The 26999-nt window shown below is 29.1% G+C and overlaps 1 protein-coding gene across 17 annotated transcripts in view; it reads right to left on the reverse strand.

The window, feature by feature from the left end:
* LOC107451792 (serine/threonine-protein kinase Genghis Khan) overlaps positions 1–26999 on the reverse strand; it is a 282204-nt gene that overhangs the window by 125787 nt on the left and 129418 nt on the right. The window contains exon 1 of one of the 17 annotated variants that reach the window (XM_043044569.2): positions 16384–16501. The exons of the other annotated variants lie outside the window; for them this stretch is intronic. The gene's annotated coding sequence lies outside the window, so the exon portion shown is untranslated. Of the gene's footprint in view, positions 1–16383; positions 16502–26999 lie in introns of those variants that run through there. 17 annotated transcript variants of the gene reach the window in all.

Consider the following 26999-nt stretch of genomic DNA (forward strand, 5'->3'; position numbering starts at 1 on the left):
CAAGTCAACTTTTCAATGTGGACCATACATCGAAATAGTCGTGATTATATCACGTCCGGGTCTCCAATGTGGTGAAAGACCATCAAACAATGACAACCTTCATTTATCAAAAGGTCCCTCAAGATTGAATCAAGTTAGCATGTCTTATATACCAGTGCATCGACGTTTAATAATCGTAGTGGTAGTTACGCGACAACGTATTCATAATATTTAACTCACTCCATAAATTACTCTTATTTTACGACCTTTCTAACAGAAAATAACTTCACACAAAGCATTAATTAACACCATTTTCATGCTTTTTATTTAAATCGTAACTAGTACTCAACCTTCGTTGACATTCTCAAAAAAAAATATACAATCTTTACAACATAATAATATATACAATAACTTGTGACGTCAAACATATAATGTTTACAGAGCTTGTTAATCTGTTTTCTCCACATGCAGAGAAAGTGCATTTCTGTGTCTAATTCCGTAACCTAACATTCTGAACTAATCAATTACCATAAAGGGTAGCCCTCTGAACCATCAAGATTGAATCCTAGTATGTGAAAATAAATGTGTTCATTAAATTAATTGCTATTCAGGGTGTTCGCCTCTTTTTCCTTTTTGCTCACTTTCCATAAACTTTCTTAGTCCATCACAAATTTAAACCGGGGATACACAAACTTTGCCCTTCACAAATTTGTGCTTCGGGTGACCAATTGTGCACAGATTAAACATTTGTTGAAACTTGTATAAGTATGCATATTTCCTAGCATCACATGTCTTTGTATATCACGTACGTACTTGTAAATAAACAGTCCTTTGAAAATGGATAATTAACCCAATATTCTAAAGTCTCATTTCTAATATTCCGTATTTTTCCATTTTAAACACCTTAAGAAAAAAACAGCCCAACAGCTATCGATTTCGAAATAACCGACAACGAAACTATGTAAAAGCCAATAAAGAACAGAATATTTCGATATATATATATATATACATGGCGGAAGGAATATTCCCGAATCATTAAAAGAAGTATATCGATCTTCAAGCTAATAAATTAAAAATTTCTTATTCGAAATAAAGTGCACCATGACGTAAAATTACCGCGCAACGATGATAGGTTATCGTGAACCAAACATATTACAAAACTGAAAGAAAAAGTTTCAGAAAATAATGTCGCCAAGTTGATAATTAATTCCAGGAGTATGGCAGAGTTAATGGAGGTGGATGCCAAAAAGAATAAAATGGCTCTCAACTTCGTATACATCATGAAAGTTAAGCACGACTCGCGACAAATATTTTTAATCATTTAAGATATAGTTTAACTAGCTCATTCAAAGTTTATTAACTTAAATTATCTATTTAGAATATTTGAATGTGAATAGAGAGCTTATATCAACAGCTTGACTTGCATTTAGTCGAAGATTAAAGCGTAAATTTTAGTTATCTTTTAAATATCTGATGCTAGGAGCGCTCATAAAAAATATCTTTTTGAACCTAATTAAACCTTTTAACTCCTTTTTCATTGCAGTTTATTGCGTATTTTATGGACTGAAACTGAACAAAATGAATTAACATGATAATAAAAAAGGCAAAAATGACTTTTAGAAAAACTTAACGATTAAAATTCTTTTTGTGACAATGCTATTTACAGTAAAAAAATTTAAATTTTAATACAAAATAGCAAACCCAGTTTGTTTTTCTTTTAATTTTATTAAATAATGTGGTTGAGAAAAAAAAAATTCGTCATGATGTTACTTTTTTTGCTACATGCTGTTTTTGTTATAATGCTTTAACGCGAAGATAATTTACGATGAGTTCAGGCAAACACTGAGTAATAAATTGGGTAGAAGAAGTAAAGTAATTATGTCTAACCATGTGATTTAAATCAGATTTAATTGGATACCTGCAAGTGACGTCACACGTGAGCATCGAACCTGATTGGCTTCTGAATCGACAAATGCCATGATATATCTACGATTACGGCAATCGCAGGTATCCAATTGTCGTGTGATTACTTTCCCAGGGCATAACCCTGAGTTAACCTGTCATAATTTGTTTGCAATTTGATACTTTGAAGACATTTTTTCAGCAATTGAAGCTGAATGATTTACCTTTTTCTATACTTTAAATTATTTAGATGAAAGAAAATTTGCCATGAAGGTTTTCTTCTATGGAATAGTGTTTTTTAAATTATGTAGATGATAGAAAATTCGCCATGAAGGTTATCTTCCATGTTATTGTGTTCTTTAAATTATGTAGATGAAAGAAAATTTGCCATGAGGGTTTTCTTCTATGGTATTCTTTAAATTATATAGATGAAAGAAAATTTGCCATGAAGGTTTTCTTCTATGGTATAGTGTTCTTTTAAGTGTTTTGTAGCTTTTCTGAAGTAGTTGGAAAACTTTAAGTTTAAAGTCTGGAGTCGAGGTTATTCTCATGTTTTATTTGGCATACATTGATAAAATTATAAACATGTAGTTTCAATCAGCTATGTGGTAATATGTAAAACAAAAAATAAATAAACAGTTAAATGAAAGAAGCATTCTATAAAACGGAGTCAGTTAATCTTGCTTCAAATTTCTTTAAATTTTAAGTTATGAACAATCAGCTGACTTTGGATTTGTTTCTTGAACAATCCAATTCATAGTTTTCAAGTAGTCAAAATTCTTTACTTGGTAAAAATTTCATTTTATAGTTTGTTTAATCACTCAGTTCTGTCATATCATTTTGTTATCAAAAACAAACTGAAGAAATACATGTTGAAAAACCTCACAAAAATCATATCCGAGTCATCATTTTCAGAAACTTAAGGACAAACCATTCCCACAATACCGGTCTACCTGAATTGCATAAATCAGACCCTCAGGTTTCAAATCTGAATTTCATATGCATCTTCATTTAAATCAAAAAGTTTCAACAGCAATAAAATTACAGATTGTATACCATATTATATTTTCTATTACCAATAAAAATTCGTTATTAAAATCTGTTTTTCTTCACTAAATCATTTACTTACATAAAACGAGAAAAATTAAGGATATTTCCTCTCTTTGGTGTTTAAAACTAATTAAACATTTTTAATTCTTTAAATCTTTATGGGTGGCAATTGACGGATGATGATTGGTTTATACAAATTGGAGCGAGTCCTTCATTGGTTCTGGGTCATAAAACTCTAACAACAAAAGCTTCCAGTTGAAATGATTTTTTATATTAAAGTTTTACTAATAAAAGAAAAGTGAAGTCAGTTTAAAGCTATATTCATTTAAAAATAAAAATAGTTTCAAATATATTAATTTTTCCAAAACAAAAATTAAAGATGACCATTTATTTACATCAGATTTTTTGTAGTGCACAATAACTTTACAAAATACATTTGCAGGGTCACAGTACCTTTGCAACAATTTTTTAAAATAAAGGTACAATCATTCATTTTGAGGATGCTTTACATGCTCATTTAAGTTATAATCAATAATTTATCTTCAAAAAATGATTAAACTGCTTAATTTTTTGTAAATTTTAAAAAAAGTTGAAAAAATTCTAAATTTTTAAATCCCTAAAGCTTTTTTATTTTAACATATTTTCAAAAAAAGTTTTTTTCACAGTGCTAGCAATATTTATCTTAACAATTTTATGCATTCATTTGTTGATATATCAATTAGAATATTTTTTATAGATTATTTTGTAAAAAAGTAGAAAAAAAGAGTAAAAATTCCTAAAAGGTATATATAACGTGCCGTAAAAATTTTAATACCTCATAAAATGCTTATTCCATGCACAGTTTAAATAAGTGTATTATACTCAAGATAAAAAAGTTTACTTCAAAGCTTTATCTTAAATAGAAAAAAATCCTTAGGGATTTAATTAAGATTAAGACGCAAAATTATCATCTATGCGAAAAAGCACTTTAAAGTCAGACTGCTGGGCAAGTTTCTGTATTAGAACAATTTAAAATCATTCATAACTTTTTTAAAAATGTAGATAGAGAGATGAATTTTTTTCTGTACATTTGAAATACTTTTAAATTTTATTATAAGCAATAAAAAAAAATTTGGTATTTTTGTCATTTTTTGGTTACTGTGACCCCTTAAAAGCTAAATTACATATTATAATCTGAAAATAAAATATATAAAATGTGTTTATATAAAGCCTTAATTTAAAATAAAGATAAAATATGAACCATGAAACCAAAGGCAAGATACGTATCTCCAGTTCATACTATTGTGTTGTACTAATCAATTGTTCATCAGCAGAGCAACTCATCAAAGTGAGGAAAAAGCGTATTTCTTTTTCCCAAGGAAGTACAATCCTCTCTGAACGGACGAGCAAATGGAAATGCCAAGATACTAGCAAATAACAAAAGAGTCTTTAGCCACTCGTAAATCATCCATAAACTCCAAGACTTTGAAACAAAAAAAGATAGGAAGAGTAAGAAAAAAAAAGAACTGATTTAGATGACAGCAACTTCTTTCTAGTAAAAAAGCTTCAGAGAAAAAGTATTTTGGGTCTTAAATCAACGGCAATGCTACTGCATCAATTATAGAAAGAGCGACAAAGGAAAAAAAGGGTTTTTAATTTAGATAAGGTATCACGGACTATTTTCATTCAGTCAGTTCTTGTCCTTTTACTGGATTTATTTGTGAGTTTTTCAGATAGGAAAAAGTTATTTTTTTTCCTTTTACAGTTCACTACGTTGAAATAATTCATGAGAGCAAACAATAACGTAATATAATTCATGAGAGCAAACAATAACGTAATATAACATTTCCATTAAGGCATATCTTAATATGCTATCTGAGAGGAATTTATGTATTTATTTTCATGGAATTTCAATGGCAGAACTATTGAATTACATACTTAACCTTTAGCCTGTAATATGTCATTTTGGTCAAATATAAATATGACAAAACACTTTTTTTACTATTGATAGTTATTTACTCTAGACCAGGGGTGGCGAACCTTTATGCACCAACGTGCCATTTTTTCTAAAAAATTGTTTAATTTGGTCATAGACGTGCCATCAAACAATTTTGACTTCGTGATTATTGGGAAAATAATAACACTAAATACTATCAACTCAAAACTCTTTATTTACTATGGAAAAGAATACATTTCGCAATGTCTCAGTTACACGCGTAATTCAGCTTAAAGTAATATCAGTGTGACTTCTGTTGTTGCAGATTCGATGACAAATAACTTATAGTAGGTTGTAAGATGTTATTTTAAGCAGGTCTGTTAACTTTTTTTGCTAGTTATTTATTGTTAGCTTGTTTTTTATGGTAATTAATTGTTGTTTGGCATTAATTGTAATTTTTTTGTTAATAGTTTATTTTTTTATGTTTTTTTTTTGTGAATCTTAATTTAATTGGTAAATTGCTTCACAGTGAACTTTGTGATCGGTGGCGTGCCCAAAATATTATGGGGCGTGCCATAAGTGGCACGCGTGCCATTGGTTCGCCATCCCTGCTCTAGACTATGCAATACTTTTGTATACATAACGTACACAATACATTATGATCTTTTTTCAAGAAAGGATTTTATAATGCTAACAAAGAAACATTCATAAACAAAACTCATAGAATTCAATAAAAGTTTTACTGGTGTTAAAAGAACTTATAGACAAACCATATCCATAAAATTAGCTGCTAAATTGCATTAGGTGTGGAGTGAAATAATACTGATGGCCTATGTGAGTTTTTATTTTATTTTTCTGATGATTTTGTTTGAGTTTCTTTTCTTAATTTGTTATTTGCTTTGAATATTTTTTCCTGGACTTCTATACAAAACCATCGGGGTACTGAGGGAGTTAATTTAAGCATTTGCTTCTCCCTCAATTAGAAATGGTTTTGTTTTTATGGCTACCGAGGCCGGTACCCCCTGAAGACGTCGGCTTCAGTGGTCATATTTTTATTTTTTTTTTCTTCGTTTCCTTTATCAAATAAAATTAATTTATAATAAAATGTATAATTACAAAACTTTTAATGCGCTATACGCCTTTAATTTCTATTAAAACAGTCACAGAAAATCAAATGTGAACGGTATACAATAAAGAGCCTTATCTGTCTACCGTGGAATTCTTGTCAATAAATTAAAATAACCTTACAAAAGAGGTGTTTTTGAGATACATATGAGGTTGATTTTGAGGTGTAAATGAGGTTGAAATTTAAGTATATTAATAAGGTATTTTTGATGCAAAACATAACCTACCTCATTTGAAACCTTAGATGTATTTTTTTAAAACTGTCAGACATTCAACTTCTGGTGAATCTGTCAGATATAAACCTCTGTCTCTTATTCAATTTTCTCTCTTTTATTCAATTTTTACATTTCAAGTTATTTTTTTAAAGATCAAAGGTGTTTTATTCCAAACTTTCGAGGTTATAAATAAACAATCTTAGTATATATTTTTGCACCATAAAAAAAAAATACTTTTTAAGCGTGTGATGAAACACCTCTGGTGGTATTTCTATCAATCTCGTAAAAACCTTAAGTATATAAATAAAAAAAACATTCGCAACTCATTAATCACCTCAATAGTATTAGTTTAAATTATTCACACCTCAAATACAATTATTTGCTTGAAGCATAGAAAAAATAACCTGCACACCTCAAAAACAACCTATCTAAGCTGATTGCTCTAATGTAGATTTTGCCAACCTCAAGAGTGAATAAAACAACTCCATAAACCTTTCTTATGAACCATGGTAAGTTGCTTTTTTAGGGTTGTATTTGAAGTCAACTTTAAATAGACATCGAATTAACCTTAACAGCTTAATACAACCCCAAAAATATCCTAAATTTTTTTAAGAACACATCATCAATCAAAATATCTTTAAACATAGGATAATTAAAAATAATTTAAATTCTAATTTTACTTAAATATAACAGAAACTAATTCTCTTTCCTTTTCTAACTTTTTCTATTATTTTTTTCACTTTTTTAGTATATGAAATAAAAATGGTTTTTTAAGCCATAAAAGATTTTACATTCATTTACAAATTAATAAACAATTTTCATTTTTAAGAAATGGGAGCTTAAATGTGAGCAAAATAAAAATAGAATTAAAAAAAAAATGCTTTTATAAAGAATTAGGAAGTAAAAATAATAATGCAAATAAAAATCACTTAAAAAGGTTTTTTTCTATTTTTGTTTCATAGAAATAAATGCATCATTTTCCATTGGATTTAATTAGATAAATACAACAGCTAAATTATATATCGTTATCATTAAAAAAAGTGTAATTTTCTTTTTCAATTCGAACATGAATTTTTGAATAATAAAAAAAAACGATAAAATATTCTAAATCTAAAAACATGCTAACAATAAAAACACTTATGCTCTTTTGGTTATTTTAAGAAATATATTTATAAAAATAGCTAATTAAGTAAAACAATTGATGTTTCAATGCAAAAATAATTTACCAATGGAAGAATAAACAACGAAAACAAATGAATTATTTTAAGAATTAGTTCAAGTATTAAACGAGTTCTGAATAGATGTATCGAATCTTTTTAATTAATAATTAAAAAGTAAAATTAAAAAAGCTATGGAACTCGAAATTTCATTAAAAATTTTCCTTTTAATGACTTTGTAACGAGGAAAGATGCATTATATGCGAATAATTCTTTACGGTAATGAGAAGCAGCAGTTTAACAACTAAACTCGCGTCAATGCAATTACAGAACCATTTAATTATGTTGTCTGCGAAGTTCTTTACAATTGAAGAGTAAAATGCTATAGGGCGTAATTGTGTTCAATCCACTAATACAATATCACGCTACAAATGCAATAATTGGCAAAGATAGAATGTTAAGAATCGAAATAGAAAAGTAATTTAAATGCAATGCATTTTGGTTTCAAAGAAATGTTCAACAAAAGCAACATGGTTCATTAAAAAAAATTTAAGTTTTGTTTCACAAAGTAAAAAGATTCTAGTATCGAATATTAAATCAACCGATTTTGAAAAGACAATAAATAAATTATGAGTAAATCATTTCATGCTAAGAATAAATTCATTTTATGTTTAAAATGAAACTTATGTCAGCAAGAAAGTGCTGCTATTGTAAGTTTTATTTCAAAAATTCAGATTTTACGCCTTAATGTTTTTTATAGCAGCTAGTTACTGCTAAGAGTGGTGTTAAATCTGAACTAACGCCTTTTAAAGTTAAATCTGACCACTATTTTCAAATCATTTTTATTTAATTCACCTAATTCTAATCGTCAGTTTTTTTCTCCCACTTATTAAGATTAAATGGATCTCCATTTAACATATATTTTTTAAATAAAATATACTATTTTTAATANATATATATATATATATATATATATATATATATTAGCATAGCTAGTTGCTGCTAATATAAGTTTAATTATAAAAATTCAGATTTCACGCCTTAGTGCTTTTTCTCAGCAGCAAGTTACTGCTAAGAAAAAGCATTAAGGTGATAAATCTGAATACTGTGTTCAAATCATTTTTATATAATTCTAATCATCAGTTTATTCCCCTCAATTAATAAAGTTGAATGCATCCCTATTTATTATAAATTTCTACAAATAAAAGATATTAATCGTAACTTACAATTAAATATTTTTAAAAAAAGTAAACTATTATTCTGCTCAACTTTTTTTTCCAGATAAAAATGGAGAATTAACCGACCCAAAATGGAACCACTGATTAGCCGGTTTAACAAAACTGAAAAATATCTTAACCGGCGCATTTGTTACAATATCTAACTGTTATATGGGGTATTTTTTATATCATGCTTAATTTGTATATTTCTGTATTTAAAATGCATTTAAAATTAGGGGTCAATAACTAATATCTATGTAAGAAGTAAACAAAAATGTTATCGAAATCTATCGAATCAGGAGTAGGAGTGAAAACATTAAAACTAGTTAGATTGACATAGGAAACAGTGAGAAGTTTGAAAAGATATTTACAAGAAATGCCTCCGAAGTGTATTTTTGAGGCTTTCCAAACCACTTTCCTCACTAAGGAATAGACAAATTTCGATAGCGTGTTATTGTTCATTCGCTTTAAGTTTAAAAGTTGAAATTAACTTGCATTTATGTTATATGAAGAAAAAAAACTCACAAACAATTCTCATGGTGTTCCAACGCATGACTCGTTGAAAACTGAAAATATTTTTGTCAAGATAGTCAGTGACTAATTGTCTTACAGACATGAAGAAACGTAAAACTTGGTATCATTTTTGTAAAACAGCTGTTAATTTCTCAGCTTCATCTTTCGCTTGAAAATTAATAATTAAAATCCCTTACATACGATCTTAGACTTCTGATTAAAATATACTGGAAGTTAATAATTATATTAAAATACAATTTCTCATAATTTTATTACTGCTATGTTTTAAACTTTCAAAGTCAAAAATTGAAAAAATAGCACTGATTTTTATAAACTTCGGAAAAGAAAATCGCCTTAAATTGTATTTAGATTTAATTAAACCGCTAGTAAACGGTAATTCCCTCTGATTCATCAACTTTATTCAAAAAAGAGGTTAAAACTCGAATTTTATTAATATCCTTCACAAGGATTAAAGCATTTTATTGCATTTTGTTATTAAAGAAAAAGCAAGCAGTTTTAATTATATTTGATTTTTAGTTAAACCTCTAATTAAAGACTACCTTCACCAAAAATATCGAAAGCAGTTCAAGAAAAGACAAACCAAGTTTGTGACGGTTAGATGGCTTAAAAAAAGATTTGCAAGGCTCAAAGAAGGTTAAAAAAAGGTTCTGAGGACACTTGAATGTAGACGATTAAATTGGAAAATACTTCTTGAGAAGGCCAGGTCACACTCCGGGCTGAATTTAATAAAACTTTTGAAGGAATAAAACAAGTCACGTTTTCCTATTGTTCGAAAGAACGTTTTTAAAGAAACTTTGGCCATTAAACCACGATTCTAATGCAAGCAATGAGTTGTTTCTGTATACTGAGCTGCTTAAAGGGGCGGTTAAGTAAAAATGTATGAAAAAGATGATGCTTTTTATCATATTGATCCGTTCGCTACCCAATGAGTCGACCAAGGTTCGAACCCCAGCGATAGTTGCTTGATGTAAATTCTGCTCCCGGGTTGCACCGAATACAGTGCAGGCGCAAAATATCCTCATTGATAAACTAATACTGGTTGGAATCCCCTTGCCATCGGGCTAACAGTGGAAGGTATTCTTGGTTTTTCTACCCATGTAAAGCAAATGCGGGTTAGTTTTTCAAAATAAAAGTCCTTCACAAAAGGTTAATTTTTTCCAATGCTTGATCCAAGAGCTCTCTCGTCTTCTGGGTTGCCTTAAAAATTGCAAGGCTGTGAAGTTGAACAGTGATAGTCGTTAACTCAAAATTGTGTCGGAAGTTCAAACGCCGTTTATAAAATAAAATATAATAAAAAATATAAAATATTTCCCACAAAAAAGCAGAATATTTGTTTTCACAATTTACAATTATTGTAGCTTTATGTACGAACACTTTGTTAACATGCTAATCATAACAAAATGGGCGATTACCTAAATTTGCAAAATAAGCACTTGAAGTATAGACGAGATATATGTCTTTAAATATAAAATACCATCCAAGCGTAGCACTAACTGAAATTACTAGTTTTATAATTTGACACAACAGAAACATAATAATGACAACCATTCACATATCGAACAGGAATTAAATTAATGAACGTAACTATATCAACTCGAGTTTCCAACTGAATCCTATATTTGGCAGAAGGCATTAAAAGATTTAGACTACATCAAGGTGAATAGATTTATGTTCTACCAAAGAGATGAATTAGAGTTCCCAAAACATTATTCACGAGGAAAATTGATTAAAAGGGGGTCAACCTTACAGATAACTCCCGTAAGGCAGAGAGACATAATGGAAAAGCACTTTATTACTGGGGCATGCGATATTCTCGAACGAAAACTCAAGTAACGAAGCGCTATCTCCTTAGTGAGTTCGAAGAGACCGTATATCTGGTATTTCTGATGGTAATGTTGTTTGTAGAGTGTAAAGCGGTTGAGACGAGATAGTAGCAATCATTTAATGCAAGGAACGGACTTGTTTGTTAAAGTTAAACGATACATTAAATAATTATTCATAAAGTACTGTATATTTATAACCTTCACTAGTAATGTTATTCAAAAGTCATATACTCAATCAAATTAGCAAATTAAACTTAAGGTGGATTTAAAGTAAGCAGTGACCTTTTTTTACTTAATTATTTATTTTTTGTCAATAAATATAAAGCAAAAACTAATATTGTCGATTTATATATAAGACTAGCAGCTTTTTTTGGTGCGGAGCAATTAAAAAACGACACATTATTAATTAAATGAACAGTAAGTAATTCCGTTAATACTTGTGACATACAATTTTATAAACATTTTCGCGAACAAGGTACTGCAATTATATCTCTTTTTATACATGCTATAAATTTTTCTATTTAATTAGCCAATAGTAAAAGTTTCTTTTTCAACAATGCAAATTTTGTAAAGTCGGGACGTAACACCAATATTATGTTAATTCTCAAAAATAATTACTAATTACACTAAAAATTTTAAAATAATTTTTGATGAACATCATCAGATCCTAAGAATTTATTTTTCAACTTTGCCACTAATTATTTTATTCAACTGATGCTTAAAACATAATTTTAATTTTTTTGTCAATTGTTGCCCATTCGGTAGCTTAAAATTATTAGATTTATTAAAACACGTTACAAAAGCATAAATATCTGCGAAAAAAAACATACATTAATGTACTGACTAGATGTCGTCTCGCATCCATATCGTCTATATCTCATGAAATTATCCAAGTTGAGTTTACCCGCGCTAACCTATCATAGGAAACCAAAGAATTAAAATTATTAAAAATGTACTATAAACTCTTATGTAAACTCATTTTTGATTCAATGGAGCTGTAAGCAAGCAAATCACCGATTTGCTTGTAATACCGTTTTTAAACAGTGTATTTTCTTTATGGGAGCTGCATACCAGCCAACTCTTCTGGTTTTTCTGGAAGATTTTAATTTAGTATTTAAAGTAGTACCGAAACTCATGTCATGTCATTAAACTGTTTGAATTATAATAATAATTATAAATGAGTTTGTCCACCACTAAGTTTAAATAATTACAACAAATATATAAAAGCAAACTAATCTTAACGATAGCGAATTTTAACCTAGTCAAATTATAAATATATTTTTGAGTAAGGTTGTTTTTCGGTAATAGTTTTACTACCACTTGGAAAACTCGTTCTCAGAAAGAGTGAAAGTTGGCAGGCATGGAGCTGCAGCATGCAGATCGAATTCACACAAAAAAGTGCCATCCTTAATAGTTCAAAGGGGAAGCCTCAGACATGTTAATCAATTAGTATTAACTATTAATTAAATTAGAGAATCAGGAACTTTCCGCCAGGGTCATGTTTTAGTGAAAACAAGGTTTCAAAAAGTTCAAGGCTTCACATTTTGTGAAGAGTCTGCTATGACTATAAAAAAAAAATTGCGAAAAGTTCGTTAATTTATCTTAAAAGAACAAACGTTTTAAAACAATTTTTTAACTAATTAAATTATCAACTTCCTCAAAACTCATCAGGTATATACTCAGTATAAGTTTGTATAAGCCATTCAGGAATTAAAGTTTTTTTCTTCTTTTTCAAAATCTGCTTCACAGCAGAGTTTGAAACAATAAATACTCTGTTTATGGAACACTTTCACCAAAATGGACTCGAACATAACAATAAAACAGAGAGTACCCTTTTTTCTGGCCACTTATTGATTTTTGAGCGGAAAAAGAATGGATGAATTCACTCTCTATCTCTCCTAAGGGAAAGCTAGAGAGGAAGGAAAAAAAATTCACATCCATTTTGCAAATCAATAATCGTTACTTTACGTAAAGTTTGAAACTGATTGATGCATTCTTTCCTAAGGCTAGGGATAAAATGTCAGTTTCGGGAACATTCTTTTTAACGCAGCTGTAGAATAAGACTTGTATTAGTTAAAGTCTGAGGTTCACGGGATAAACTGCTCAACGTCACTAAAGAATGAGACTTTTATTAGTTTAACTTCTGTGGTTCATATGATGAATTTATAATGAGAACCAGAAAAAAAATGATTTTTTACTGTAGTTTATAAAATATATTTTAACGCATCTACAGAATATTTTTATTACTTAAACAGTGGTTTCGGTTTAGATAAATGTCTTAATATAACTGGAGAATGATACTTTTATTAGTTAAACTTAGATTAAAATAAGTCGCTTAAAATGTAACTGCAGAATAATACATTTATTAGTTAAACTATGGTTAAGATAAATACATTAACATAACTGCAAAAGAAGAAAGTTATTACTTAAACTGTGGCTGATATAAATCTCTGAACATAACTACTGAATGAAGCTTTTATTAGTTTAACTGCAGTTAGGATAAACCTTTTAACGTTGTAATAAATTGGAAAGGAAAAATAAATTCGTGCCTTTTCCGCAACCTCGTTATAACTTAAGACAACGAGTAAATGGACGGGTCATAAGAAATTAGAATTTGTAAGAAAAGTGTAACTAAATTTTTCTTGTTTTAAATTGGGTTATAAATGTTTTGATGTGGAATGTCAAATGTTCTCCAAATATGGAGGAGGAGTTTATATCTGGCGGTGCATATTTTGGTTACATAAGCCGGAATGTAGTAGGTCGGTGGAGACTGTTTTTTGTTTTCAGGTGGACCACGGTCCTTTTATGTACATAAGTGTGAAGTGTAGGTCTCCACTGGCATTTGTAATGATGTATGTAATCAGTCAAAACTGGGTTTGTCCCATTTTTTTTTTTTTTTTTAATGTTATTTTGAAAATGTAGATTATGAATGTTTCGATGTTTAAAATTTGGCAAAAGTTGAAGATTGATAACGTTGCTGTACAATCTTTTCCTGACCCCCTATGGGCTGCTGGAAAAGGTATTGCTAAGTGTAAATCTGAGTTATGTTTTTTTAAAGTTAAGTGTAGTTTAAACGAATTTGGCGCATATTTGATTCCTCTTTTCTGTTTCCTTGCAAGGTGCACATTGTTAGGGTCAGATTTGATTTTAGTGATAAAGATCTAAAAGTAGGTTTAAAGCCGCGTGGTGCTTTTAGAGATTTTGAACTTTAAGTAGGAATTATTTATGAACACCTTAGAGAAAAGGAAAAAACGGAATTTTTTGTGTGAAACCAGTAATTTAGTTTTCTTGATTTCTTGATAGTGTTCCAGGTCATTTTAACATAGTGCTATAGTGTTTCAAAAAATTAAAAGTATTTTAATTTTTTTTCGGTGAGGCGATGGTATTGTAATAAATTGAAATTTATTATAAGTTTTTTTTTGTAATACTTTTAAAGATAGATTATTTGTCTGTAGATGGCACCACTACGGTAAAGTTTAAATTCAATCATAATGATATTTTCTTTAGAAATTTTGAATTAGTCTTTTAAAAAGGGATTTTTTTGGGTAAAATCTATGTAACTAAATTTATTAATATTTATTGAAGATGGTATTATAACTTGTATAGGGTATTAGTGGATTCATGACGGTTTTTCTCAGGGATCTTTTTTTTTGGTTCTGACGTCCGCCGGATGCGGGATGACTCTGGACGTGGTAAACAGGTCAGTCTAGATTCTTTCGCCTTGTTGACGGGAGGATAAAAGAGAAGCGATGAATGTGGCTAGTAGCAGTTGCAGTACCAGTAGTAAGCAGTTAATCAGAGCAGTATCCTGGGGATACGGAGTTTGTCCGCTGAAGGAGTGGTTCGTGACAGTATCTCGGAGATGGTGGATCGTAACCTTAGGGAAAGCTAAACTGAAGTCTCTAGCGGGAAGGACTACCGGGATTAGCCAAAAGCCGATATCTTTGAGACGATGGGCCAAGTCCGAAGGAATCTATGCTGGACGTCCGGTGTCCCCCTTCTACATGCCTAAGTCGCTTGAAATTAGAATAGCTGGAGAAATTTCGAGATCCTAGCCGAGGAGTTTGTCCATGAGTTCATCTACCTTTCCGGTGGGCGGTTCCAGAGTGAAAGCAGTAAATTCCGTAGGGTACTTATAAAACTTTAAATTTTATTTCGTTAACATTTTAGAGGAATCATTTACCGAAAATTCTGAACTGTTATGTTGTGTTTTTTTTGTGTAGGAGAACAATCAGCATTTAAGTGTAATTTATAGATATCATAAACCAAGTCTGGGTTTTTAGAAATGTTAAATGAAGTTTTTATTTTATAAATGTCTTTTTTTTGAACTGTAGAAGTTGAAGGTTATGCTTGAGTGTTTTAAGGTTGCATTTTTGTTTTAATTAATGTATAAATGTTTATTCCCATGTTGGCATTTGGAAATGTGTGAAATTATGTTTTTGAAGATTTAGAGGTGCAATAAAAATGAGTTTTAAATGTTGAAAGTTTTCTGTAATTCATTAGATATTTGTCTACTAAATAACCTGGGTAACCGTTACTAAATCTAAATTTTGAGATCACAGCCAAAGGGGTAACGGTACAACGTAACTACAGAATCCAAATTGCATAAGTCAAACTGCAGATAAGATAGATCTCTAAACATAACGGCAGAAGGAGACAATTATTATACTTTTATTATACAGTTTTTTTTAAAAAAACAAATAAATTTTTTGATTTCGATGTTCATACCAAATTTAATAAAAATAGCTTAAAGTCCGATATTCAAACCAAATCCAATTTAAAATCTATTCAGATTTCTGAAGAAAATTAACCAAGTTTGTAAATCTCCGAATTTTGAACACGAGTGTAAATTAACGATTGACACATAACACTTTGAACAATAAAAAATATAATTTTAAGTTAAATTTAATTTAAAATATTAATTTCATTCAAATATTTTTTTTAATGTGAGTATGTGTAAAACTTTCTTTCTGGTGCAAATGGCATGAATATTTGTAAAAGTAATTGTTAAATTAGTAAATACCTGGTTTCCGATAGACCGAAAATGAATTATATGTTGATCGATAAAACTTAATTTAATTCGAAATATTTATTTGATTTTAAATCGAACATCTTTTTTTCATGATAGTATGCGCAAAAAAAAAAAAAAAATGATAATGAGAAGGAAGCTCATTGTTTGAAAATAAAATCAAACTTAATTCGAAATCTAAGTCATTTATTTTAAAATAATAATTTATTTTCATTAATTTAAAAGTATTACGCGCAGTATCCTAAATAACTATATCCCTTTTTTGCGCCAAATATAAGAACAAAGTACAATATGTAATAAAAAGAAATACAACACCTAGTAGGAAATACTCCGTAAATATATCAACAACTTAATTTCAAAATGATCGCTATCATTCTTACTTATCACAGAGAATTCAACTTCCGAAAAATATAATATAATGAAATAAAGATATCTACCCAACTTTAACCATCATGATGTTTCCCGTTATTTATAATACCTTATAAAAGTCGTAACACTGATGCTTTCTAAACTATAGCATACATAAATAAAACGGTGAAAACTCGAACTCAAGGAAGCTGGGCAGTTTAAATCGCTAGAATGAGAAAACATTTATTTTCATTAGCGCCAAATTTGGCGGGGGAAAGTTGGTTAGCGTCAGTTTTGAGGTGAACAAGGAATTCCCTGTAGAAGTATCTTTTCCTATAGGAGACGATGAGAGGAGAGAAAACAACTTTTCCTAAAGTTCGCGGTAAATTGTTTAATGCAGGTTTTTGATGGGTGGATCATTTTTCTTTGAGTACGTTTTTTTTTACTTCGTTTTTCAATGTATATATTTCTATGTATACAGTCAAATGTGGCTTTAAGTAAAGATAAATAATATCACACTAATGTAGAAGAAAAAAAAAATCACGAACTCATGAATTTTAACTAGCTGTTATGTAACGTAGGATAGACCAAAACAGAAATAGGTAATGATAAAAAACAATCTATTACTCATGAATTTTAACTAGCTGGTATGATACGTAGTATAGACCAAAACAGAAATAGGTAATAAAAAAAACAATCTATTACTCATGAATTTTAACTAGCTGGTATGATACGTAGTATAGACCAAAACAGATATAGGTAATGATAAAAAACAATCTATTACTCATGAATTTTAACTAGCTGGTATGATACGTAGTATAGACCAAAACAGAAATAGGTAATAAAAAAAAACAATCTATTACTCATGAATTTTAACTAACTGGTATGATACGTAGTATAGACCAAAACAGAAATAGGTAATGATAAAAAACAATCTATTACTCATGAATTTTAATTAGCTGGTATGATACGTAGTATAGACCAAAACAGAAATAGGTAATGATAAAAAACAATCTATTACTCATGAATTTTAACTAGCTGGTATGTAACGTAGGACAGACTAAAACAGAAATAGGTAATAATAAAAAACAATCTATTACTCATGAATTTTAACTAGCTGGTATGTAACGTAGGATAGACCAAAACAGAAATAGGTAATGATAAAAAACAATCTATTACTCATGAATTTTAACTAGCTGGTATGTAACGTAAGATAGACCAAAACAGAAATAAGTAATAATAAAAAAATAATCCAATTTATTTAATTTTCTGCTGTGAAATAAATTTATTGCTTTAAGTTCTACAAATAAATTTTATTTGATTAAATTAGGTTTTTTTTAGTTATATTCATTTTATTTTACGCTTTTCTGCCGGCCAGGTGGCCGAGCGGTTAGCGTGCCTGACTGCGAAGCCATAGGCTGCGGGTTCGAATCCCGCTCTGGGCATGGATGTTTCTCTTTCTCTTTGTGCTGTCTTCTGTTGTGTGTGTGTATGATGTGTGAATGTAGCCCACCCTATAAACGGGTTGTGGCAGTGTGGCGTGGGCAATGTTGCTCGCCTCCGTGACTTTGGTTCACAGGTGCCCACTGGGTAACGAAAAATGAGCAACAATTCTGGCTTAGTATAGGCAAAGATTCAAATTCAGTGCCTGCCATTGGGAAAAAAAATTACGCTTTTCTTGTGAACATATATTTTAACTTAAATTCTGCATCAATTTTTTGTTTATAGTACCATTGTTTTGAAAATTTAACGATAACTTAACACCAAATGATATATATTTTTTTTGCTTTTGCCCGTCAAAATTCTTTTTTATATAAAATGTTATAAAAAAACCATCAAGAATAGCAAAAAAAGGTAGCAAAATTTAAAGAAGGAAATCGTTAAAATGGTACTTTATTAATATCAACTGCAAAGTTACTTTATGGAGCAATACTAGCAGTTACTTCACAGTTACTTCATGGAAAGCAGTTACTTTACGGTTAAGCAATATTAATTCCTAATATGACTTTACGGAACACCAAACAACAGATATTACCATTTTATTTTATAATTTTATAACCGTCGTTGAACAATCGACACAATTTTATGGATTTACAACTACTAATATTCAACTCCGTAGCCTTGTAATTTTGAACCCAATTCAGAAGACAAGGGAACTCCTGGATCGAGTATTGGAAGAAATTTGATTCGTGGAAGGCTTTTTTGATGGAGCTAACCCGCATTTGCGTTACATGGAGAGGAAAACCACGAGAACCTGTCACGGATAGCCTGACGGCAAGGGGAATCTAACCCATGATCCGTCTACCACTGAGGATATTTCACGTCAGCACTGTGGTCGGTGCAAACCGGATGCGGAATTCCTATCGACTGGGATTCGAACCCGGTTCGCCTCTTTGGAAGGCGGACACTCTATCCCCTGAGCCATCAAGGATCAGATAATACCATTTGCTTTTCCTGCTTATAAGCAATGGTGTTCAAAAAATTAACCTCTTGATATACGAAGACGTCTGGCAGACGTCATTTGTTTCTTATGTCAAAACAATAATTGACGTGTCTCAGACGTCTTCATTCCGTTGAGAGCTGTTGTTTACGATGCAATCAAAGATCATTTCTATATCAAGAAATGATATGTCAAGGGATAATTAAATTATTAACTTTCAAAGCAAATCAATAATTTTCCATACTTAGTTTTTTAAGCTTTAGTTAGTAGTGCATAGAGTTAAAAATAAAAAGTGATATTGAAAAGGAAAAATTCCGCAAATAGCATTCTTGAAACATTACCTTCTCATTTATCTTTCGAGCTTTGATTTCTGTTAATCACTACCATGATCAAAATTAAGTACCAGCATTGATCTAGTTTAAAATGAAATTCAATACATAAAATTCAAAAACATCTTGAGGTTGAAAAAATTCAAAGAAAATAAATACATTCATTCAATTTTCAAACTTTTTCTACTATGGTTCCCTGTATTTTTAAATAATAATGAAAAGAATATTTCAACTTTTTCTACACCACAACAACATCGGTAATCTATTTCAAAATCTTCAAGAATAAAATTCATGTAACATAGCCACTGTCTTAGATTTATTACACAAATTGAATTCGAAATCGTAATCCTAATTTAAAAAAGTAACAAATCCTAAATCGAAAATTGCATCGCTGCAAATTTATACGGTTGTCCAAGAATTTTTTTTAATTCTAACAATATTATTATTTTATTGAATAAATCATAGTTTTTGAGGTTGAAAAAAATTTTATTGACCGTACCTAGTGCACATAAGCGTATAAAAACTATTAGTTCCCATCATACCTTTATGCTTTGACAGTTATGCTTTGAAGTGTAAGTGAAGTATATTAATTTTTAAAAAAAATGCTATTTAAATTATTATTTTATTTCTACTTAATAAATAACGAAAGATTAATAAATTTGACCTTTAGCTTATCACAATGATTGAACTTAAAAAACCATATAAAAAGTAATTTTTCGGTAATTTACGTAAATAATATAAGACCCTATAGTTGAGGTTTAAAATGCCTTCATGTTCACGTCGCTCAAGTTTTGATAACCCTTTGACGCAGTTGGATCCCGATGACCCTTTAATATAGTTTTTTTTTCTGGCCCTCTAGCACAAATATGATTTGATATTTTTTTAGTTATTAACAAAACAGTCAAATAGATACTAAAAATCTATTAGATTATGGGTATTGAATTTGTTTTAAAACAAGATATCCAAAAAAAAGTAGTTTGAAATTTTTTTTTTATTCCTATTCAAAAATTGATCAGTAATTGATTTTGAAGGTTAAAAAAAATAATGATGAGTAACTGTTTTTCTTAGTTCTAAAAAACTACAAATAAGTGCAAATTTGAAAAATTATAGTTTAAACGTGAGCTATGTTAGGAAGATTTTACCTGTAATGCAGAAAAAGACACCAGTGTTTCATACTATATTTCATAACCATAAATTAATAAAATGCTCAATATAGCATTTTTCACTTATTTTGACATAAATTAATACAAAATAATATAAAAAGGATGAAAAATATGTTTCAAATAAAAATTCTGCATCAAAGGTTTAAATTAGATCATTTTCAATGTTTTCAGAATTGGGACAAATTAGTCAAATTCTGAAACTAGATAGATAAAAATTTCTGTTCACAGATAAAAATTTCTGTTCATGGATAAAAATTTCTGTTCATATTAGTGCCTATATATTTTTTTTGTTAGAATATTATTTGGTACTAAAAGCTTTGAACCCTTACGTGCAGATTTCAATTTTTAGACTGAAAGTTTTAGTATTTACAGCTGTGAATTTATAGACTGAAAAATTTAGTATTTAAAGATACTGATACTTGATTAATAGTTTTATCTGTTTTGCACGAGTAAATAAATACGTTATAACGCTATTACTAAATATTTTCGACTGAGTTATGAATTCTCCAATGATTTTCTTTCTATCCTAAATTATTCATTATATATACCTGGTATGGGTCACAACTACCGATGTTTCGTGCTATTTTTCATAACCATTAATTATTAAAATGCTAAATCTAACGTTTTTTACTTATTCTGACCTAAATTAATACAAAATACGAGAAACAAAAAACGTAAAATACATAAAATGTATAAAAAAATATGTTTAATAAAATTTATGTGGCAAAAAGATAAGACAGCTTACGAGCAGTGTTTAGAGATCAAATCCTTTCTGTGTGTCTTTATTCATAACCGCAGATTAAAAGGTAAAGAACCGCCTTAGCAACGAACACAAAAAGCATTTATAATTAAAAATTAATCCTTAATACAACCATTTCACAACCAATATTTTAAAAAGTCATTTTCCGATTTAAACAATTTTACTATTCCAAAGGCGGAAAAATACTTTGAAACAACGACGAGGAATCGCAATTCGATAATCCAACACTCACGTCAAACTTCTTATAACCATAACGATTTTCTTATCCCATTTCAATAATGGAGATCCCGTAATTGCTATTTAATCTTTCAATTTCTCGCCAGAATATAAATCTAAAGCTGAGCATGACGCTAAAGACTTATTCTTAAGGATATCACAGAACTCCCAAAAACGCAAACATTCAAACCCTACTCCGATGCATCGATTAGGCTTTCAGCTCACTTTTTTCCACCCCAGTCCTTTGTTTTCCCGATGCAAGGATCGTAAATCACTTCAAGCTCCTCCTAATCGGTAATAGAACGAAAACTCCTAATTACTCTAACCGGAGCACCCCAAAGCTACTTCCTGGAAACTGATTTTTACCAGTCTTTCGAATTGTTAAGGCCTCCCCGAATATACTCGTCGCACTAAAGAAACGAACACATCACCTTGTTCGCCGAGGGAAATTTCGAAACGAATCACTTCGGCTCACGATTCGCTGGTCTTAAATTGATTCCGATGCTTAATTAAATTGGAGTGAATATAATAGCGTATGAGTTTTACGCCAAGGGGAGGAGAGTTGGCGATGATTTACGGTTGAAGTAGACTGTGTGCAGTGAATTGTAACCGATCAAAGGAATACTTTGAGTTAATACCATTAAGGAATTTGATAAAATTAAAAATATATAGATTTTATGCACCAAAAAAAGTATGCAATGAAATTATTCTTTTTTTTTTTAAAAGAAAAGAGAATCGTTGTAACGAAGAAATGTTTAATCCAGTCTATAAAATCTTTTCTTTTTTTTCCCCATCAAAGTGTCACATGTCCTTTGCCCTTTATGCTTTTAGAAAAGAAAAAGAATTAAGTCTTTTTTAGATTTATTTAGTATTCTTTTGCTTGCATCTTTATTATAGTCAATAAACAAAAAAGAATTTTTTTTTTTGGAGCAAGATATATAATTTTAAAAAAAAGAGAACTTCTCTTTTTTTTTTTTTAATTTCATCTTCTTAACAGTAAGTAGATCTTATTTATTTATCAACCCTTCCATAATCAATATTATTATTAACTCTTAAATTTATTAATTAATAATTAAATTTGAAAAATCCTAGATACAAAACGAAAGTTTAATTGTTTACCAATTTATTTTACTTAAATATTTTTTTAATATTATACCCTAAATATTTATAATTTAAAATACTTGTCGCAATCCAGCTTATAATCCTTCCAAGGATGACAAATTAATATTCAAGTTTGCAAAACAAAGAAAGGCTAACGAAATTTGTCAAATCAACACCAAGGAAAGCGTGATTGAAAACATCTAGACCTGTTTGATTGCCATAAGAAACAAAAAGTTGATAATTAGAAACTTTAAAACACGGTAAATTTACCAGATTTTTCCTCAGTGCGAAAATATAGTAAAATTTTAAGACAGGGATTACAAAACAACCTAAAGAAATTTTTTTATTTGAAGATGTGAGATTCATGCACATGAACCTATGTTATGATCTGTAGTGATAAATTGTTCAATTGTAGACGTCAACTTTCATATTTAAAAGCTATTGTTTTTATTTAGTTTTAAACTGTTGCAAGAATGCGCTGAATATTCTAACTTTCTAATACGAGGGTTAAATAATTCATATTTTCCAAGATTCCATTCTGTCCTTTCTTTTCTTTATTCACTCGCTGTATCAAGAACCATTTATAGGAATATTTATAGGATGCCCGAGAGCATTCCACCAAACACATTTCTTAAGAATATATATATATATATATTTCCAGTGCCCACCTGGAAAATAACCTTTCGTCATACAGGCATCTGAAGGGCAGATTTGTTGGCCACTCTTTCAAGGGCATCGTAGGTTTGCCGACGTTGCTCTCACAATAAAGACAGGTAATACAGAGAAGGAGAGAACATTCATACCTTGCCCGGGATTCGAAGCCAGAACCTTTCTGATGCAAGGCCAGTTCTCTGACGACTACACAGGCCGATCGGCATTTTTCATAAGTATATAAAAATGATTTTTTTAAAGTAAAAGAAACAAAACTTTTGCAATTTTAGTAAAATAATTAATTATACTAAATTAAATGTGGCTTAAATTTATAAAATATATCTATTTCAGAAAAGTAAAAAAGCGCATATGAAACGCACATAGTAAACGAAGTATAACAGTGAACTACTTTTGTTCTTTCTTGCTTTCATTCACTCGCTCAAGCATTTGTTGTCATAGAGACGGGTTAACCATTTAAAAAAAATACTAAATGGTGATAGTTCATATCTTCTTTTCTCAGACTTAAAAAGGTTTATGAAACTAAACATATTTTTTTAAACAAAAAATCAAGAAAAAATGCACTAAAAATTATGAAATTTTAACAAAATAATAGATAATATTATAACCATAATAAAATGATATAAAATATGATCTGAAGTTAGAGCTAAAAATGAATTATTTCAACAAAAAAACGCGTCTAAAATATTCTTATTTTGAAAAGAATTGAACGCACTGCTATTCAGTTTTTAAAAATAACTTAGGAAATGAACTGAGATGAAAACCTTGACCCACAGACAACGTCTGCTTGGCTGCGATTCAAAACGTCGCCAACTTTCAACTTTCAGGTCAAGTCCGTATTATCAGAGGAAGTACGATGTTATTTTACGCATGGTAAGATGTAAACATAATGAAACGTCTCATGAAATGCGGTTCATAGTTGAAAGATTTTGATTTCTTGCTATCCTATTTCACAATGTTTGTTTGAAAAAAGACTAAATTAAGACACAACTAATAATATTATAGAATGAATTTTGAATAAAATTTATAACTCAACGTGTTTTTTAATTTTTAAATATTTTGGCAAATGTTTTTTATTCTTTATCTCATCACAATTGATAAAAATTAAAAAAAGCTTTTCTCACACTTCAATTATTAGTAAAATAAACAATTCCGACATTAACTTTAAATATGAGAGTGATAAAGGTGTTTATTATTTATTACAACAGACTTGAATATTTGTTCCAAATGTAACAAATTAAAAATTAGAGTTACACGGAGATAAAAATTCTGGTAAACTAACCGTACTGTAATGACATTTCCGTTGAAAAAATAAACACACAATTCTGGTTTATAAAACCAAAATATATAGTATTTAAAGCATTCATTCGGTAACTTTTCTGTTCATATGGTAACGGTTTACTGATAATTCTGGTTATCAAAATTTTAATTCTTGTTTCGCTCAGTTGTAAAAATTACAAAACTGAAAAGTTAACTTAACCGAATGAAATGGTTTTTATGCCAAGCATGTATCATGATTTATTACATTTACCAAATTTGTCCAAAATCATTACCAAAGTGCTTTGGCAAAAATTGCCGAGCTTCTTTGTGTTCCATAGAACTGGAAACACGAAACATTTTACCATATTTAGGTAGCTTTGACCATAGAATATTGTAGATTCTTAGTGTACTCTTGATTCTGAATATAACGAATGAATATAGGAAGTAGAATAACCATATAATGAATCAGCAAAAGGGTAAATTAATGAATTGACGCATCAGTTAAATTTGCCATCGGCGAATTAAAGAACCGATGTATTGATGAATCAATGAACTAAAGAATCAGTGAATGCGAAAATTTGCAAACCGGTGTAGCAATGAATCAGATAATTGAAGAGTTGACCAATCAAGGAATGGGAAAATAAATGAAGGAAAGAATCAGCGCTTCAGTGATTTAAGAAAAAGGCAAGTTAGCGTATTTGTGATTTGAAAAGCAGCAAGATGAAATATTAGTGATTTGACAAGGTACGAGTCGTCGTAGTAGCAGGGTTCGTGATTTTTTTGATTTAAATCGGATTTTTTTTTATATAAATCAGATTTTTTTGATTTTTATTCAAATACACTGTAAGAACTTTAATTCATAATTAAAAAAACTTTATAAATGCTTAATCAAAATTAAATTAATATTAAAAAACTATATCATAACAATATTTAGAACAATATTTTAACTTACTAAAATAATTTTTCATTATAATTCATAGCTGCGAATGCATAACAACCATTTTGAAACAAATGCATGATTGAAATTTAAAGACTAGTTGAAATAGAGAATTTAAAGAATGCTTTATGGGTCGTCTAGGTTTTTCTGAAAGATAACTATTTTGTGAAAATTTAGACATAATTTTTGAAAATTAAAAATTATATTAAAATATCAACACAAATATGTTAAAAATTTGGATTTATCGTTTCTTACGAGACACAAAAATAAAATTTTAAGAAAAAAGTATTTTGTGAAATTATTCTACCGTTTTTCCTAAAGTTAAATTTGTGAAGGTACCGGTAAGCGGTAGTAAATTTCACTTGGACAGACCCCTGTACTTTAACTATTAAAACAAAGTTTCAATTAACAAACCATAATTTTAATTCAAAATTTCTTTTTTTCTTCTCTTGACTTTTAAAATGACAAAATAAATGTAACAGATTGTGTTTGTAAATGTAGTCATTCATCAAAAAATAAATAAATATTTAATCTATATATTTTTATATTAAAATATTCATTTTTAATTCTATATCAAAATAGATAAGTTAAGCTAAAAAAAAAATTTTTTTTTTAAATCTATGTACTCATAGAAATTTTTTTTCTCACAAAATTTCTATATAGAAAATCAGATGTCAAAGATACTGTAAACATATTATGAGAAAAAAATACCAGTTAATAACCCTACTGCTTCAAATAGAGTTTGAAAGGGAAGAATGACACTACGTCAGGAAAAAAATATCTGAATTTATGGGCCTTTTTTTTTTCTTTCTATTTTTGGCAAATTAGGGTAATTTCTTTTTAACATAACCTCAAGCTTCAGAAATATATATTCCCCACCAATAAAATATAATGTAGATTTTAATTCCACGCTTTTTCTTTCAAAGGGTAGAATTTTAATTAACAATATTTACATTATTTTTTGAAAAAATTCATGTTTAATAATTACTTTCTACAGCTATGCAAGTCTATATTAAGAAAGCATTAAATGTTTACTTCAATCTGTACTTTCAATCTCAAGAATCAAAAGATTTTTAAAAATGTAATTTCAAATGTGTTGGAATTTAACACACACCAAGAAAGAAAGCAATTTCGTTAACTAAAATTAATTAATGCAACAATTTATTTAAAATAAATTTTGAAACTAAGAAAAGAAAATAATAAAAGCATCAATAATTTAAAACACTGTTTTTTAACTTTTATAGTCAATATATATAAAAAAAATTAGTTGATTTAAATCAATGATTTTTTTAAAAAAATTCATTCGATTTAAATCATGATTTAAATCGTGATTTAAATCAAGTTGATTTAAATCAACAAACCCTGCGTATTAGTGATTATAAAAGGAACTAATCGGAGTATCGTGATTTATGAATGAACTATTCAATGAAATTGTGGCTGGACGAATCAGTATATGGAGAATCGGTGATGCTAAAAATTAATGAATGAGTTAGTCAGTAAATGGAAGAATCGGTGATGCAAAGAATGTAGGAGTAAATCAATGAATGGACGAATCACTTAAAAATAATTAATCAAGCTGATTTAAATCAACAAACCCTGAGTATTAGTGATTATACAAGGAACTAATCGGAGTATCGTGATTTATGAATGAACTATTCAATGAAATTGTGGCTGGACGAATCAGTATATGGAGAATCGGTGATGCTAAAAATTAATGAATGATTTAGTCAGTAAATGGAAGAATCGGTTCCAAGGAATGTATGAGTAAATCAATGAATGAACGAATCACTTAAAAAATAATAAAGAAATGAATAAAATAAATAAAGTCAA

The sequence above is a fragment of the Parasteatoda tepidariorum genome, chromosome 6, assembly GCF_043381705.1.
Source record: "Parasteatoda tepidariorum isolate YZ-2023 chromosome 6, CAS_Ptep_4.0, whole genome shotgun sequence".
Lineage (NCBI taxonomy): Eukaryota > Metazoa > Arthropoda > Arachnida > Araneae > Theridiidae > Parasteatoda > Parasteatoda tepidariorum.